The sequence below is a fragment of the Oxyura jamaicensis genome, chromosome 20 (assembly GCF_011077185.1).
Source record: "Oxyura jamaicensis isolate SHBP4307 breed ruddy duck chromosome 20, BPBGC_Ojam_1.0, whole genome shotgun sequence".
Classification (NCBI taxonomy): Eukaryota; Metazoa; Chordata; class Aves; order Anseriformes; family Anatidae; genus Oxyura; species Oxyura jamaicensis.
The window spans coordinates 461,757-479,687 of NC_048912.1; the positions used below are offsets into that span (position 1 = coordinate 461,757).

Here is a 17,931-nt window from a genome sequence, read left to right on the forward strand (position 1 = left end):
GGGGGGAAGTTATTTTTTTTCTAGTATTTTTGTCTCAGGCACAGGAGTGAAAACTCACTTCGGCAAGGCTGATCCTGCAAGGCCCTGGGTTGCTGTGCTCCATGAATGGGGGAGAATGACTCAGGACTTCCTGGGGTGTGTTTAGCAGCTTGAGTGATGACGGGAACAGAATAAAGGTTCAGAAAAGCCCAGTCTGACCTAAGGAGATGGTGCTGGGATCCAGCATGCTGCTCTCAAGGCCTTAGGAGTTTGTTGGCCTATGAAAATTTCAGATAAAGCAGCTGCTCTGGAACACATTCATTCACTTGCACTGCAGACGAGATGTGACTATCTCCTGGTTACAATTCAGAGCAAAGAGTCAGGAAAAGCATCTCTCAGAGCACTTACATCCTGGAGTGACACAGAGCTACAAAAATCATTTTCAAGTACCACAGTGAACTCCCCACAACTGCAAATGGGAAGCCGGGTCAGGGAGGTGAGGATACAGATGGGCACCTCACTCTGAGGCTGATCACCAAGACTGTGTCCTGGGAGAGGGGAGATGCCCCCTTCTCTCCTGAGGCCAGAGGTTGCAGAGGGCACAGCAGTGGGGAAGAAGGCACAGAGCCTGCATTTGGGCAGGGGTCTCGAGCCTCCTTTCATCTCATCCAAGTCAGATGGCAGTAGCCATCCCTTGGAAGCATCCTGGGTACTGCACTGTCACCAGGCTATCAGAGATTTTCAAGAATTTATCATTCTTTTTGGAAATCATTTCCTCCCTCAGTGTTGGCAAAGCAGGGCTGGGGGAATGCTTCTACTCTGTGCTGCATATGAGAACAGCAGGAGCACTCACAAACTCAGGGTCATGCAGGAAAAGCAGATTTTGAATGACTTGATGGATCTTTGATTCCAAAATTATATATATAAACATATATAGCATTATGAGTCATGACAGTGCTCTGGGAGAGCATCAGCTTAATAATCCACAGGAGGACAGTAAAAAGTGTGTCTGACCACTAGCTAATTTTAAGAGTTCCCTCTGTGTGAGATGCTCACCAGTATTGAGACACTGCTGACCCAGCAGATCACAGGGAGTTTGGGAACTCAGCAGCATCCAGGATCCACAGTGTAAATCAAACAGCAGCCTGAAAAAGCCCCTGTGTGCCTATTCTGTACAAGGCATTGGAGAATATCCTGTTGCTTTTCATTGTAAAGCACCATATTAATTTTAAGCTGCAGATATAGGAAATGGTATTTCTGAAATAACGAAGTGTCTATTACCTCCATCTTTTCAATGTAGAAGCAAATTCCATCTTGCAAGGGGCTCACACAAGGACCATGTCCCTCTTGCATCTCTCCTTTGCCCCACTACGTTACAGAATTTTTGGCAAACAACAAAGGTTGTAGCAACTGTTACTGTAGGCCCACAAGTTGATATTCCTCCTATTCCAGTGGCTTAGAAGTCCAAATGGTCTTGCAAACCCAGATCTGGCTGTATTGTTTCAGAAACAAATTGCAGAGATGCTAAAGGAAGCAGATGGAAAGAAGACACACCAGTCTGTGCTCTTCTGGAAACACACAGAGAAGTAGGACCTCTTAAGGAGGAGATGTCTGCAGGTGGCTGAATTTAAATTCCCAATGATTAGGACACACAAACGCATCATGGGAGGTACATTTTAGAGATTCGTGTTGTATGCAGAAGCAAAGCCAATTACAAAAATTGCAAACTGGAAATTTGGGAGCACCAAATAAACCAAATTCTGCCATCAGTCAGAGGAGAGGGGAGCTTTAAACCCAAGCTTGAGATGTCTGTTTGCCTGCCAAATTACAGTCCACATCTGACTGCTCTAATGGGCCCAAACGCTGCAACACCCCACAGGGCATGCAGGGATCTTTGTGAGACATGAGCAGTCAGTGCCTTTCCAGATTTCTCCCTGTATCACTTTGCCTCTGCCACCAGCTGCAAAGGCTTGCCAGAGGTTATTGACAGAATGTTTCTTGCCACTAGGAGTGTTGTTTTCGCTCTTCGTGGAGCCCCAGCTGTGGCAGTCCCAGGGCTCAGAGCCGCCCAGCAAGCTGAGGGCAGCATGTGGGAAGCCCCAGGGTGCTGGCACCTCCAGAGCACCCAGTGAGGGGCTGGAGGCCACTTTGCTCCCATTCGAGGGCAAGTCAGTGAAGTGGCCGAGCTCAGTTACTCACAGGCTATGGCCAAGCAATTCTCAGTGCACTTAGATGAACCAGTTGGATGTGTTTGTTGAAGAACAATAATCTGCCCATGTTGGCAGGTCCCTTCCTCTCACTTCTCAGTTAGTACTTATGTTTTACAGTGCACAGAAAGGGAGAATGAGCTCAAGCCCATCAAGAAACTGCTGAGGAAGGAGATCTTGTGAAGGTCATAGGTGTTGGCTTCCTTTACTATTTACAAGTTGTGTCTCCTCAAGAACTTCCACATGATGCTCTTGTCCTTCATCCTGTTTTGGAGAGAAACACTGTAAGAAAGCACAATCCACAGTGGCTCTTTCCTCCTTAATAATTGTCTACCTTGCTGCAGCTGATGTATACACAGCCCAGAGCAAAGGTTTTGTGGTCCCTTTGCAGGAGGATCTATGGCCAGGAGGCTCTCTGGGTCCTGCTGATGTGATTGGGGGAAGGGAGGGCAGGGTCGTGTTGTAGGAGAAATCACCTCAAGTGAAATCCTTACCCATAGACAGCAAGACAAAAATAGTGTGTTTTCTGAGTTGTTGAAACAGGAGTTGATCAGCTGTGCAATATAATGCTATTTGGTAATCTACAACAATAGCACACTCCATTTATTCTAACACAGCTAAGTATTGTCCCAATGGCACAAATGATAAATACAGCACACTGCACATCATCTTTACCACCTTAATGGAGCAGGCAGACTGCAGTGCCCACTGTACTGTCACACCAGACACATCTCTGGCCTGGTCTTCAGCCACCCAGAAGGCTGGGGACCAACCACACCTGGGAGCTGGGTCTGGGGAATAAGCAGCCCCTGGGGACAGCTGACCCCTACCTCTACCAAAAGACAAGGAAGTGAAAAGGGGTGGGAGGTTACAAAGAGCCCAAGGGCAAGTGCTGTTTTCTGGGGTTCTTAAAAGAAAGATCAAGCCATAGAAAGAGCAAAGATCCAGCTGCAGTTAGCCATGGTGCTGTGATGGAAGGAGGGCCCTGGCTGAAGGGAGGAGGCTAAGGGCCTCACAGGGTGGTGTGGGGATACCCTGCAGTCTTGCTGGCTGCTGGACTAAGCACTGCCAAAGCTTGAAAAACAACTTGCTGGAGCTTGAGCTTTGTACGGACAGCTCTGTGGCATCTCTTCGCAAACGGCAACACGGGGACTCTGCGAGGGCCTTGACGCTCCGCAGCTTAATCTTCGTTACCAGGTGTTTACACCTGTGTGCTGTTTCCTCTTCACAGTGCTTTGATTGTGCAAGCAATTAGCAGGTCTGGCACTAGGAAAAGGTGTTGTGGCATGTGCTGTGGACAGGAGCAGAAGCTATTTTTAGTTCTGTAGAGCTGCAACCATAGCACCCCTGTGCTGCACCACTACCCAAGGCAGCACCCTCCTGTCTCTCAGAATGAAGATCTGCCAAAGGGGGCAGAGGGCTTAGCCAGTGACCCCAGCACCTCAGCTACTGCCTGCTTGCTAACACCTGCATCGTGCCACACAGCTGACACCCACTGCCATGCTCACGTCTCTTAATGTTGAAACAGACAGGGAGACTGACTCTTAATGGGACAGTCAGGGGTGCATGTTGGACCAGCCAGGTAGGTCAGTGGAAAAAAGGCATCATCGCGGCCAAGGAGAAAAGTGTGTTTATCTGGCCACTGGTGTGAATGTGGAAAGACTACAGCTTTTTTTCTTCCCATTTGCAAAAACAAACAGTAGTCTCTGAGTGCCTTGCTGCAAACTCTGCAAATCTCTGTGCAAATTTAGACCTCATGCATCTGACCCCTGCTGGAAGTTGGCAGATGTCCCTGGAGCTACTCCTGGTACAGGATCAGAGGTCTTTGGCAGCTCTTAACCCTAGAATTACAGAGTGCACACCTTCTTAGCTCACCACATCTCAAGCACATCTCAGGAAGGTGACTCTGAACATGCCTTGACCTGTGAGGCTGGCAGGAACAATGTGGCACCCTGGGGCAGCTAAGCAGGTAGGACCCTCAAGTTGGATACAGTCCCAAAGGGAGCCAAGCAGTGAGCTGAAGCTGACAGCTGCCTGCAGGGGCCAGGGACCTCCGGTGGAGTCCCTCAGCTATCCAGGGGAGCTGTCATCATCCCTGTGGCTTCAGGAAACTCCCAGAGCAGCTTTCTCATTCTGTGGGAATGATTCATTAGCAGTGTCTTGGCCTCCCTTCTGGCTGCTACATGGGATGTGACATGCTGCACTCTGTCCAAGGAGAGCTGGCTTTGCCCTGAGTGCTGAAACTTAAGGAGTAAAAAACCAAACCAGTTGGAGAAGTCTGTAGACCAAATGCAGAAGTCTCTAGGCACAGAGCAAAGCCTTCCAGCAGGTAGCTATGTCATCTCTCTCTGCAGGAAGATCTGGATAGGCTGGACCTATGGGCCGAGGCCAACGGTATGAAGTTCAGCAAGGCCAAGTGCTGGGTCCTGCACCTGGGGCACAACAACCCCAAACAGAGCTACAGGCTGGGAGATGAGTGGTTGGAGAGCTGCCTGGCAGAGAAGGACCTGGGAGTGATGGTTGATAGTCGGCTGAATATGAGCCAGCAGTGTGCTCAGGTGGCCAAGAAGTCCAACAGCATCCTGGCTTGCATAAGAAACAGTGTGCCCAGCAGGTCCAGGGAAGTGATTGTCCCCCTGTACTCGGCTCTGGTGAGGCTGCACCTCGAGTACTGTGTTCAGTTTTGGGCCCCTTGCTACAAGAAGGACATGGAGGTACTTGAGCGAGTCCAGAGAAGGGCTACGAAGCTGGTGAAGGGTCTGGAGAACAAGTCTTACGAGGAGCAGCTGAGGGAGCTGGGACTGTTTAGCCTGGAGAAGTGGAGGCTCAGGGGCGACCTTATAGCACTCTACAGGTACCTTAAAGGAGGCTGTAGTGAGGTGGCGGTTGGTCTATTCTCCCACGTGCCTGGTGACAGGATGAGGGGGAATGGGCTAAAGTTGCACCAGGGGAGGTTTAGGTTGGATATTAGGAAGAACTTCTTTACTGAACGGGTTGTTAGTCACTGGAATAGGCTGCCCAGGGAAATGGTTGAGTCACCATCCCTGGAGGTCTTTAAAAGACGTTTAGATGTAGAGCTTAGGGATATGGTTTAGTGGAGGACTTGTTAGTGTTAGGTCAGAGGTTGGACTCGGTGATTTTGGAGGTCTCTTCCAACCTAGACTATTCTGTGATTCTGTGATCTGGAAGCTGGCCCTGCCCTGTCCTGCCAATGGTGTTCATAGGATCATAGAATATCCTGAGTTAGAAGGGACCCATAAGGATCATCGAGTCCAGCTCCTGACACCACACAGGTTGGTGTTGATTTCCTTTTTCCAGTCAGGGGATTGAGTGGAGAAGATACAGATATCAACCAATACTTATTGGAACACCTTTTATTAACGAAGCTGTTATTATTAATAGAATCAAGCTGTTAGTAACAGGTTGGTATTCACACAACTGTAACTAACTCCTACCTGCAGTTCCCTGGCTGGAGCTCCAACATGGAGCTGACCATGGAGGGTCACGGTGATGTGCCAATGTCTTATACACTGAGAAAGTCCTTCAGGAGTCCCTTGCATTCATCAGATGTATGTACAACCTGTAGCTATAGTCTGCAGGTAGCACACACATCCTTTTGGGTGTGATCCCAGTATGATCCATACATAGCCGGCTGTGTATGGCAGTGATGCTGTGCCTTGTAACCCTGAGGTTACTGGTTCTTGTGGAACCAACAGCATTGCCAGACTCCAAACCATATCCATCTTTGGGAGGCTCCACACATGTGCTTTTCTTTTCCTCCCCACAGTCCCTGTGCCTGTTGGCACAACCATTCCTGGAGGGTGCCCTGGACTGGAGGCCAGCAGCTCAAGATGGCTGATGGCTGTCATGCTCCATCCAGTGTGTGCTGTGCTGTCTCTCCTGCCACCGCAGCCTCTCCAGAACCCAGGGCAGGCATGATGTTGTGCTTTAACCTGGAGGCAGCTTAGCACCATGCAGCCTGCACTGTGTCACTGTCCCAGAAGAAACCCCATGCAAGGTATGATGTGACTCACACGGTAGCTTAGGTTCAGAGTGTCATGTGTGCTGTCTTCGGGTCTACAGACCATTCCCCCAGGTTGCTGGTCTCCACTTCACTGTGCTATTACACTGAAGTCCCACTCTGATCCCAGGAGAGTTGGGCCCACCCCAGACTTCTGGGACAACTTCTGCCAAATCCAAGGTAGAAGTCTCTGGGTGCACAGGCAAGTACAACACTGCTGAGTTGGAAAGGGGGAAAGGAGGTGGCTGGTGGGAGCAGTGCTGCTCACAGAGCATGGCTGCAGGTCACCCTGTGCCACAGCCAGCCTTGTGCTTCAGCAGGCAGAGGAGCAGTTCTGTCACAGGAAAGAGGACACATGAGGTAGGTGGAGGAGGTGATGCAGCAAATTTGCATCTTCAAAAGCAGGGCTCCGAGTAAGGAACAGGCTTAGCACTTCATCTGCACCTTCGCTGACCCAATTGCATCAGGGAGTCTCTGTCCTGAAGGCCATCTGTCTTGGTATCTGGAGGATCTTCTTGTTTGCTCCCGCCATTATTTACTCATTTAGTCTTCCATCTCCTAACCTAGAGCCCAAGTAGAAGACCTCTAGGAAAACCATGCAACTCTGTGAGCCTGACAGCTTGATTTTTCTAAGGCAGAATGTCAAAGAACAGCACCAGCTTGCAGGACCTTGGAGACATGAGAAAGTAGGCAAAGATGACCAGGAATAGTCAGGAGAAAATGTGATGAAGGTGATGAGAACTGTTTTTAAACATCATGAGATGATTCCTTGTCTCTGGTACACAAAAAACAGGCCCAAAAGGGGCTCAGCTCCAAACAGGCCCAACAGGAGTTCAGCACCATTGATTTGAAGCAGTGTTGCGCAGTGACAAAGCAAACCAGAGATTATGAGGAGAGGGTGGTCTTAGGACTAGTTGACTGGGACTTTGAAAAAAATCATCATCACTGGGAAAAATTGTGATGGTGGCCAAACCCCCTACAGCCTCAGCAGGGTGTTGGATCTGAAGTGGCTGGAGGAGCTTTTCCCATTTGTTTCGTCCATCTGAGCCACCTTAGGATCTATGTGGTGGTGCACCAGCAGTAGTGGTGTTCATGACACTAATATTAATGCTAAGCTGATGGTGCAGCCTCCTGCTGACGATCCTCATGTGATGGACCAGGCTGAGTGCTCTTCCAAGGGAGAACAGGAGCATGGAACTAGCAAAGGTACAGCAGACACCTGGATCAGTGCAATGCTCCAGTGATACTGTGAGCACTAGAGATGGCCTCCCCCTGCCCCCAAGGCACTCAGTGGTGGGTCCTGACAAGCCCAGAGAGGGGGTTGGCAGCAATGGGACAGGGATCCAGCCCTGGTGGGATAGAGTGAGTGGAGAGGCTGGGGCTCCACGGCCACTAGACTGCAACAGAGCTGGATGCCAACATGCTGCACATCACATCTGCATGTTCATGAACGATGGCTGAGAGGGACTGAATGAAGGGTGCATGGACTGTGGTGCTCTGCACCTCTTGTCTCCACTGCCAAGCAGACTGGAGACACGCTGTGCCACAACACACCGCAAATCTCTGAGCCACTGATTCCCTTGTGCCCTGCACCCCCCACCCTAAGCTGCAGCGCAAATGATGGCAGAGAAAGGAAATGCCACTTCCTCCTGGCAACTCAACTCAGCCAGAGAGCTGTCATCTGGGGCCTGCCTGTTCTGACCTGCAAGCTGAGAGCCCTGGTCTGAAGCTGCTGGGGGTTTTCCACTGGCTGCATTAGCTCAGCCTGGGTACCAGGCTCCTGTCCACATTGCTCTGTTCCGCCAGCTGGGCTCTAAAAGGGATCCAGTGACATTTGCTGCCAGAATAATATTTTCTGCAGGAAGAGGCTTAGAAAAGCAAATTAGGTGGGGAGTTATTAGTCCCTGGCAATGCCACAAGCTGGTCATGCATACTGTTTATATCCTGTACAAAATTCCCTTCCCTCCCTCCATCCCAGGGCAAAAGCAGAATGGACAGCACAAGAAGGCTGCATGTGCCCAGGCCATGCCCTCACATCTCCCCAGCCTCCCCACACCAGCCAGCCCACTCCCCCAGACAGACTGAGGGATCCGTGCTGTAAAGGAAGAAGCAGACTCTGTTGCCATCCCCTTGTGCTGCCTGTATGCTCTGGGACACGTCCCTCTAATGAGGCCATGGAATCACCTGCATCACTAACCGACCAGCTGGCCAGCCTGGCCAGGCCCTCAGCCCCTGCTGCTGCTGGCAGGTGGGCACATGCACTGCACCGAGGCTGTGATGAGACCCCAGGAGCAGAACAAGTCCTGGCCTTTCTCCACGCGGCTGCTGCCAGCGGCTCTGCTCAGGTTGGGCTCCACTAGCCTGCAGTGAGTGGACACCAGAGACACCCAGACCCAGCCCTGTGGGGGGAAGAGGAAGGTCAGTCAGTGTGAGGCTGGTGGAGCTGTGCCAGGACAATGGCTGTCACTAGGGCAGAGCGGGGCAGCCAAGCTCCCTGGCTTGCCCGCAAAACTAGCCCGGAGGTGCCAGACTTTGTCTGCAGGGAAGTGAAATACCCTGCCTGGCCCACTCTGCCCATGCTGGAGAGGCTGGAAGCACAGCGACCAGAGCTGGTGGAGGGACCAGGGTTAAAGGCAAGAATGAGGCTGGTGGCAGGGCTGGTTCAGCAGTGGCCACAGAGAGCTGCATCCTTGTGAGGGAACGTGGGACCCTGTGAGTGCCACCAAGTGTGACTTTGCAAAGGGACACAGCACCGGTGTTGTGCTCGGTCACTGGGGAAGCGACAGGGAGTGTGTGTGTTTTTGTTGAAGATAAGTGAACACATTTATGTCAGTCCCAGAAAGCAACATCTGCACTGGGCCTTAATGAAAAGTCAGGTAGATGGTAATACAATTACCATCTAGATTGTCAACAACAAATGAAGCCCTGTTTAGGCTGGATGCTGGCTTTCCTCAGGGGTTATTTTCCACAGGTAGAAGATCATACAGGCTACTGGGGGTCAGGGCTTTTCTGTTATTTGTGGGGATCTTCACTCTCATGGACCAGGTCCCCAAGTTTCTCCTGTCCTGGAGCATTCAGCCTCCTGCCTCTTCTGATGCTGTACAGGCACAAGAGGCAGCCTCACCCTTGATGCCCTGTCCTGCAGGGAGAGATGACACTGCCAGGACAGTCAGACCCCTATCTGTAGGGTGCCAGATGTGCTGTTTCAAACTCTGCTCCCAGTCTGGACAATTGTTGACTGTGGGAGAGAATTCAGGATATGTCCTGAGGGATGCTGAGCTCTTTCAGCACCCCATGAAGGCAGAGGCTTTGTACGCACCACAGCTCTGAGTCCAGTTGCTTACACAGAAAGTGACTGGTCTGCTACCACACTCCTGTGCCCTGAAGAAAGACCTCAGAGCAAAGGAAGGTTGAATGTACTAAACTGGGTTGCAGTAGCTTCCTGGGTGCAAAGTTCTCCTGGGTCCCACTTCACCAAGCTAAAGCTGCTGCCAGTGTCACCCTGGAGCAGGGATGAGCCTGAGCAGATCTTCAGCACCCAGCCAGTGCTGAGCCCTACACAGGACCATGCAGAACTGGAATCACAGAGGGATGCAGTGATCCCTATCTAGAAAAGATGCTTATGGATTTCCACTGGGCTTGGGCTCCTTGGCCCTATCACTTCACTGTCACCGTTTCCAGCACCAGTGTCCATTAAAAAAAAAAAAAAAAAAAAAAAAAAAAGCTTGGCAGCCTCCTTGCCTCCTTAAAAAGCTGGGAGGGACATGCTGGGACATGAGTGGCTGAGCTGCCACTACCCCAGACAGTGAGTGACAGCACATCTTTTTCCCTTTCCCTCTTCCACACTCCTTATGCTTCCAACTCCATTTTTTGACCATGCATGACATTAGCAGCTGTTCTTAGATAATCACAGATGTATGGGAAGCCAAGGCAGCTGATGGAACAAACATCCCATCTCTTTTCCTTCCCCTGTCTGATTCTGCTCTTGGTTCCTCTCTGGAGTGGAGGAGACCGGGGGTGTCACCAGACAGCTCTGATGAGCACGTGGCCTCCATGCACAGGAGATTTCTCTGAAAGCCCCAGTACCAGGAGCCAGGTGAGGATTTCAGTTGTCCCCTTCCCTAAAAGAGGATTTTGTCCTTTCGGTGGCAAAAACTATGCTTCCAAACATGCCTTCCAGAGGGTTGACAGCCAAAATAACTGCCTTTGCCTGCATCTCCCATCAGCCCCAGTCCTCTAAGTGCAGCCTTAGAATTTCCATCAGGAGCCCAGGCTACAGGAGGCCAAAAGAGAGTGAAGCATCCTGTCCTGGTGTCCATTTGGGAGAGCTCAGAAGCACTTTTGGGATCTGTGGGTCAGAAAGATTTGTGTAGACAGGCTGGTCCAGTCTGCTGCTGCAGAGCAGGTGAGGGCTGAAGTCTGTAATGTGCAGTCTATTCCCCTTCATTTTCTTGCTTCACATTTAGGCAAAATCTCCTCTCCTGGCCCTTTGAGCATGACTGCTGGCTATTGTGCCAGCCCAGACCCGGGCAGCCTCCTCAGCAGCGACCCTCAGAAGCGCTGCGGGTTCACAAGTGCTTTGGCTTCTCATGCCATATGCACAAACAGCTGTTGGGAGGATGGCTTTAAATCCCACTCTCTGAGCAGCTGGCAAATGCATGCTGGCACACACAGGCAGACCAGGACCCTGTGGAAGAGCTGGAGCATGCAGATCAGTGCAGCGCTGATTGCCCGTTTCCACCCTCCTGGCCTCCCCAGACACCACCAGGCAGGCAGGGGTGTAAGCAAGCTATGCTGGCCTCTGGGGGACACTCTCCCTGGGACAGGGCAGCCTCACAGGCTGATGAAGGGATGGGCTTGGGCATAAGGGCATGTATTTGCCCTCCCGGGTAGCAGAGGATGCTCCATAGCATCCTGATGTGGTCTTGTCTCTTGAGGTGCTTCTGATGATAAATCAGCGTATCCTGCCTGGCAGTACATCACACTTACCAGGCAACAGCACAAGATGCCCTGATAATAAACAGTTTCAAAGACAAGACTAGGTAGGGCCCAATATATTATCTTACTATTAACACTGAGCTTCAGGTGCCAAAAAAAGCAGCTTTCCTTGAATGCTTTCAGGGCCATTATGCCAGACCTGTATCCCAGCTGCAACTTTGAGACTGACAGTATTGAGCTGTACTTATTCAGGTGCAGCAGGCAAACAAACCACAGAGCAACCAAGCAATTAATAGGATTCTCAGCCTGGCCTGGCCCAGATGTTATTTCTGAGCATGTCCTTGGCCAGGACTGCTCAGGGTATTTCAATACCATGGACTGAAGGTCCCAGGGATTCCTCCCCTTTGGGGCTGGTCGAGATGAGCAGCCGCTTCCTGCCACTGTTGGTAGGTCCAGCCAGCAGCAGGGCCAAGCCAGATGCCCACACATCCTGCAGGACTGCCGAGCACAGAGGGACAGGCGCTCAGGCATGAGGGCAGCACTGTGTGGCTACCCATGGGGATACAGGCTACACAAACAACCCCATCCTCCTTATGAGGTTCAGTGAAAAACCCTTTCATGAGCATCCTCAGTACACAGCTCCCAGATCCTCCATCTCTCTAGGTTCTGACTCCAGCACTGCCTCTTGCACTCGCTGGCTGGTCTGTCTTAAATTCACTGCTGGGTGTGGATCACACAGGGATGATCCACACACATGTGAGGATGCACAACAGGAAAATAAGAAATGAGGACAGACTGCATGCTTGTTCCTCTCTGATCACCTGGATCTCTCCCTTCTTCCACCAGGAAGCCTTCCCTTAAACCATCCCATAACAAGCCTTGTGCAATCCCCAAATTATCATGTTCAGTCCCCAAACTTCCCACACATGTCCCACAGGAGGCTCCTGGGCACTTTAGCTTGCACAGCTTTCCAGAGGGTTTCTTCTGCTACATCCCTGTGGAAGGTCTGCCACAGCATCAAAGATGTGACTTCACCTCCGTGATGGTTTAGGGGTACCTGTGCAGAGAGACCAGGTTAGCTGAGGTCGGCACTGCCTTATTCCCACTGTCATTCTCTACTTGAATCGTCCTTCTGCAGCTGTCCTTGAAGGAAAAGTACTGGGAAACAGCAGGGGAAGTGTGAAAGAAGGATGTTTATCCCAGCTCTAGGTGAGCATAACTCTCATTTAAGGTGTTGCGCTTCTGTATCATGTAAATATGTGTAAGCACACAAGCACCATAGCAGCCCTGTCTTTGAAGAGTATTTGTGACCCCTTATCAAAGTCTGTAGTCAATAAATAAATAAATAAATAAATAAATAATAAAAAAAGCACAAGATAAACCAGTGTTTGTGAATGCTGAAGCTGAGACCACCATACTCGTTACATGGAAGTGCAATTTGCTAAATTCCTGTCTCTGAGTGCAGGAATAAGCACTCACAGCATTGTATTTCTCCTCACAAATGCAGCACAAATGATCACATTAGCCCCGACAGTGCCCAAGACCCCAATGTGCAAGTCAGACACAAATTCATACTCAGTCCCAAATGGCGTATGAGTTTTCCTGGTAAGACAGACAGATGAAATATAATAAACCTTGCTTTCCAGATGGGAAATTGAGGTACCAAAAGGTTGAAGTGATTTAACTGGGTTTTGGAAAGGAGGCTTACTGTAGCCCAAGCACTGAAGCTTCCCTGGAAGAAGTCTTGACCACTCAGCATCCACCTCATCCAAAATACTGGCTGGGACAAAAAGGGAGGTGCCAGCACCTATGGGAGCAGCATTCATGCTGCCAGCCAGCTTCTCCTCACTGCAAGAGGCTGGCAGGATGGAGGCAGCCTTGGCAGAAAGCTGTGCCCCTTCCTGTTCCAATCCTGTGGGCAGGGGCTGCCCCCTCCTCCAGGCAGCATGCACAGAGGGCACACAGGACATGGATGATGCTTGTACAGAACTGATGCCATTGTTAGAAAAGCAGCTAATCTATGAACGTGAATGTGGTTCATCAAAGCAGCCCATATTGCTGGAAGCCTCCAGTGCACACCGGCACATATGAGGAGAGCTCTGGGGCTGGGTAGGAGCTCCTGCTGAGGCTGTGCAACTCAGTTTCTCCCCTGCTAGCTGCTGTCACCTAGACACTCCTAGGGTTTTCTCAACTGATTTGTCTCCTACTGCTTTGCTTCTCCTTCTCTTGGGACCTTGCGGTGTCTCTAGTGTGTTTTGTTGTTGCCCGGGGAATTGTGTCAGTACCTACCTTGTCCCTGCTCATGCGTATGTGTGTGCATCAGCATGTGTGTCTGTATACGCATGTGTAAATGTACATACATGCTTGAAAGGGAAGGGAGAACCCCACAGTGTAGATAATCTAGCTTGGTATCTTGCTAGTGCTGCTGTTGAGAGTGACTGGGTTTTGGAAGAGGCTGTGGTGAGAGCTGGAATGCAGTGAGCAGGATCAGTCCCTGAGGACATTCAGGTCAAAGGTGACCCACCTACTGCGCAGGAGGCCTCAAGGCCTGTGGCTCCCTCTGTCTTCCATACTGATAGGAATCTGGAAAGTGTTGGGAGGGGGGAGGAAACGTGTAAGCCCCCTGGCACCCTTGGGGGCCGGGGTTCCCCAGGGATTGGTCACCCAGACACCTGAGGTGGGAATACAGAGTCAGTCCTGGCTTTCTCCTTTCTCTCCAACACAGACAGGTTTGGTCAGCACAGGGTGACAAAGCTTTCCTGTGCTTTGTAAGACTTCAGGAGGAGGCCTGCAGAAATATTAAGGTGTTCCTAGAAACAACTCAGGTTTCCATACATGGGAGACCAGGATAATTAAAATTGAATGCTGGGATGTCACATTTGGCTTTCTAGAGTCAGAGATTGAAGATTTTGAAAATGCTATACATTTTACAAGCTGATTTTACAAGCTATTTGCCATGCTGTCATACCACTGCAATCAGAAGACCATAGCTTTGTTACTTAAAATACAGAAAATCAAGCTCAGATTTGGCATAATTCCGCAACTCCAGGAGCAGCACCGCTTGAAGACCACACCAAATACTGTGAACTGAAGAGTTCACACAAGTCAGCCAGGGGCTGTGTGTGTTTGTGGGCTGATGGACTCTGAGCACAGGGGAAGAGCTTTGGAAATTTCCTGCAGAAGTGCAAAATGACAGAAAGGCAGTGCAGCGTTTGCAGCCTTGGCCTGGAGGCTCCTGGCTTCAGCCAGGGAGGGACGTGTTTCAGAGGGGCTCCTGCAGGCTCAGGTATGAGTTGCTGTGCAGCCAAACTGCCCCACGCTGCTTTACACCCTCAGCAGGTGGGCTGGGAGCTTGGCCAGGCTGCAGTGGGCATGTGGACACTGCGTGCTGACAGCACCATGCAGCCCTGCAGGTTACCCAATCTCCCCAAGCCACAGCAGCAGGCTTTACTCTGCAAACCAGTACTTTTGAGGGTTAAAATAATAATAATAATAATAATAATAATAATAATGTCATTTGCTGCTGTTCTTCTTCCATTGCCTTGCCTTGCCTTGCCTTAAGATGATAAAGTGCTTTAGCAATAGTAGTGGATGAAGGTGCTGCGATGGCACAGGACCTGAGGAATTGCTTAAGAGAGCAGGTGTGTGGCAGTGTAATTGTAGATGTGAACGCCATGCTGCAGACAGTGTTGGGGAGGCAGGGATTTGCAACACAGCTGCTACAAAGTTTGGGCAAAAGGACCTTGGTGGTTTTTAATCTCCTTACCCGGTGAGGAGTTCCTGTTTCAGAGCATGTGTTGCCCCTTCCCTGTTTGCAGGGAACCCAGGACTGCTTCTGATAATCCCTTTCTGTCTTGTTTGATCCCTGTGTTTCTTTAGGACTGAGTGTTTGTCATTGTGGTTTTCCATAAATATTAAATATTAAATTATTCTGAAGCTATTCTATGCTTACCTGAGGGTCTCACTTAATACCTGGCTGATCTCCTGGCCCAGAGAGAGCATTATCACGTTTGCAGGCATGTGGTTCAAGCTAGCATCGTGCTCAGGAGCAGATGTCCTGTGTCCAAGGGATGGGAAGTTGGAAGTGCTCTGCACTGGGGTTAAGTAAGAGCCTCCAGCTACCAGGGGCAGATCTGCCTGAGGAGAGGAGACAGCCCTGCCATGAGGCCCTGCCATGAGGCACTGGCGCCCTGGCAGGTAGGGATGGGTGCAGAATGCTCTGAGCTGGGCGAGCAAAGCTCCGCGTGCAGCACAGCCAGGGCATCTGGCCAGGCGTGAGGGTGAACCCAAGCAGCAGTCTGGCACTCGCAACAACCACACCGCTGTGACTGTTCCCAGGCTCCCAAAAGAGGGCTCCCCTCCTGCCTTCTTCTCCCATGTTCTCCAGGCTTTGTTTCGGACAGTTCCCCTTCGCCCAGTGGTGAGGGAAAGTCCTTGTGAAGGAAAGCCAGCCACTGCAGCCTGCCCATGGCTCCCAGCAGGCTGCAGTTCCCAAGAGCTTGTCAGGGCTGTTACTCCTGGGGAGCTGCTACCGGAAGATGTGATGCTTCAGGGAGGAGTCAGGTGATGGTTAACTGCACTGGCCCTGCTCACAGGTGTCTGCAGGACACACAAGCGCAGCAGAACTGCCTGTCCTGTCCTGTCCTGTCTCATTTTGTGTCTCAGAAAGAAGGAAATAAATGACCAAGAATGAGATTTTTAAAGCTGAAGTGCGACTGTGTGAGATGTGGTCCTGTCCTTTTCAAGGCATTCAGGACATCTGCAGTCCAAAGGGACAGCTTTCCCACAGGCACTGCCCCTACCATGCCTGCAGGGAAGGCTGTGCTCAGCCTCCCCACCACAGCTGTGCTGCCCCCAGACAGCACGGGGCCCCACGGCCCCAGCCCTAAGCAGCGTGCTGTGTCCTGGTGTAGGTAGTGCTCAAATTCTTTTCTGTTCCCAAACCCAGTAGGGCTTTCCTCAGTCTCCCAAACTTGCTCACACCTCTGGCCCACCATGATCTGCAGATACACACAGCTCTCCAGGGACTGCCAGGAGCCAACAAGAAAGCTTGCAGACCTAGTTTTGGTGCACCCTACAGCTGCATGTTAGAGTTAGCATTCTGGCAGACCTGGTTTTGCCTGTTTCTTGTCTTACAAAAAAGAGTGAAGCAAAGTTTTCTGACCTCCTTGGGAGACAATTGAATTCCTCAACCAAACAGCCATGGTGAGAGAGACCTGAGAAGCTGGACACCTGGCTGCAGCCTGCAAAGCACGTCTGTGTGTCCTGCTAGGCTTCAGTCTCCTCCTTTGTGACAGGGAGTGGCTGCTCTGAGCTGCATGCATGCGGCACTGCTGTCAGCAGACACCCAGAGCAGGGTGCTGGGCAGAGGAGGTTAAACCATGACTTCAGCCACCCAGAGCCCTATGGCTGCAGTGCACCCCACTCACTGATGAAGATGTGTGTGCTTCATATGAATAAATAGTAAGAATGGGATCAAGCTGCTAAAAAGTTAAATGTTAAAGAGAAAGCAAGTCCACAAAAAAGCATCAGATGGCTGGAGTCTGTTTAGCAGCAGTTGGTGTCAGATCCCCTTTCTGCCTGGGTTTTTCTTTAGGAACAGAAAAAAAATCAGTTTTCTTCATGCTGCTTCATCAAGAAACCTCTTTGCCTGTCAGAAATGTAAGGTGCAGTGGTTTTCACCTGGCAACTCGCCACTGTTGGCTGCCCACCTAGGGCAGTCCTGCACTGCAGCAGACCAGAGAGTTAAGGTCTAACTCGTGGATAAAACACGGCACTTTCTGCTTACCCGGGGATGCAGTGGGTGCTGGCACAGGAGCAGCAGCATCCTGGCTCAGCTACGCCGACCTCCCTCACCCTGCCCTTTCCTGCCAGTGCAGGATTTCTCCCAAAAGGCTTTTTCTCTGCCACATTTGCCAGCCGTGAAGGCAGGTCCCCAAAGGCAGGTCCATGAAGGCAGCACAGCCACACAGGGACAAACAGCCTCCAGAGTTTTTTTTCTCTCTTCTTGGGCTTCTCCTGTTACTTGTTATGGGTTGTTTCCCATAGGGAAAATGAGTTGTTAGGGCTTTCTAACAGGGACAAAACAGCAGAAAAGCCACATCTTCATAACAGTATGACTCAGGAGCGACCCCTTGTCAGAGCAAGGAACGAGCTTTCACGAGGAGGGGCTTCTTGGCAGCTTCAGCATCACTGAATTAAGACAAGAGTTTTGGTGGGCCAGTAGAAACCTGTCTTCGCAAAACAGAGCCTCGCAAGGCAACTGTGAGACCTGGTCCAATTTTGGCAAGGGAAGTGCCACACAACTGCTGTTGCTGAGCTGGCCTGAGCATTTTTCCTGACGGTCGAGGGACCACAGTGAGGAGGGATGGCAGAGCAGGGTGCTTGGCTTCATACCCACCCAGAACAGGGCTCTCCCTGTCACCATCCTTGTCCCCTGCCAAGCACTGTAGTGCGTGCTCCTCACAGGAGGCTCCCACTGATAGCAGCTCCTGGCAGAAGGGCCAGGGCTGCCACCCTTGCCTGATGCCTGCAGGTGGGTGCCTCTGGCCTCCAGGTACCGGGGCCACATTGACCCGGGGCTGGGGGTAGCAGGTCCTGTCCATCCTCCCACTCCTGGGGCTCCCTGCCTGCCCATCTCCAGCACCACACCTCCTGACAACAGCCCTTCCCCTCCCCTCCCCTCCCCTCCCCTCCCCTCTTCTCCCTCCCCTCCCCTCCCCTCCCCTCCCCTCCCCTCCCCTCCCTCCCCTTCCCTTCCCTTCCCTTCCCTTCCCTTCCCTTCCC

At 51.2% G+C, this 17,931-nt stretch overlaps 1 protein-coding gene across 5 annotated transcripts in view; it reads left to right on the forward strand.

Annotated features, from left to right (window-relative positions):
- Positions 1-17,931, forward strand: part of DLGAP4 (DLG associated protein 4) — a 182,847-nt gene that overhangs the window by 55,370 nt on the left and 109,546 nt on the right. The gene's annotated exons all lie outside the window — the stretch shown is intronic.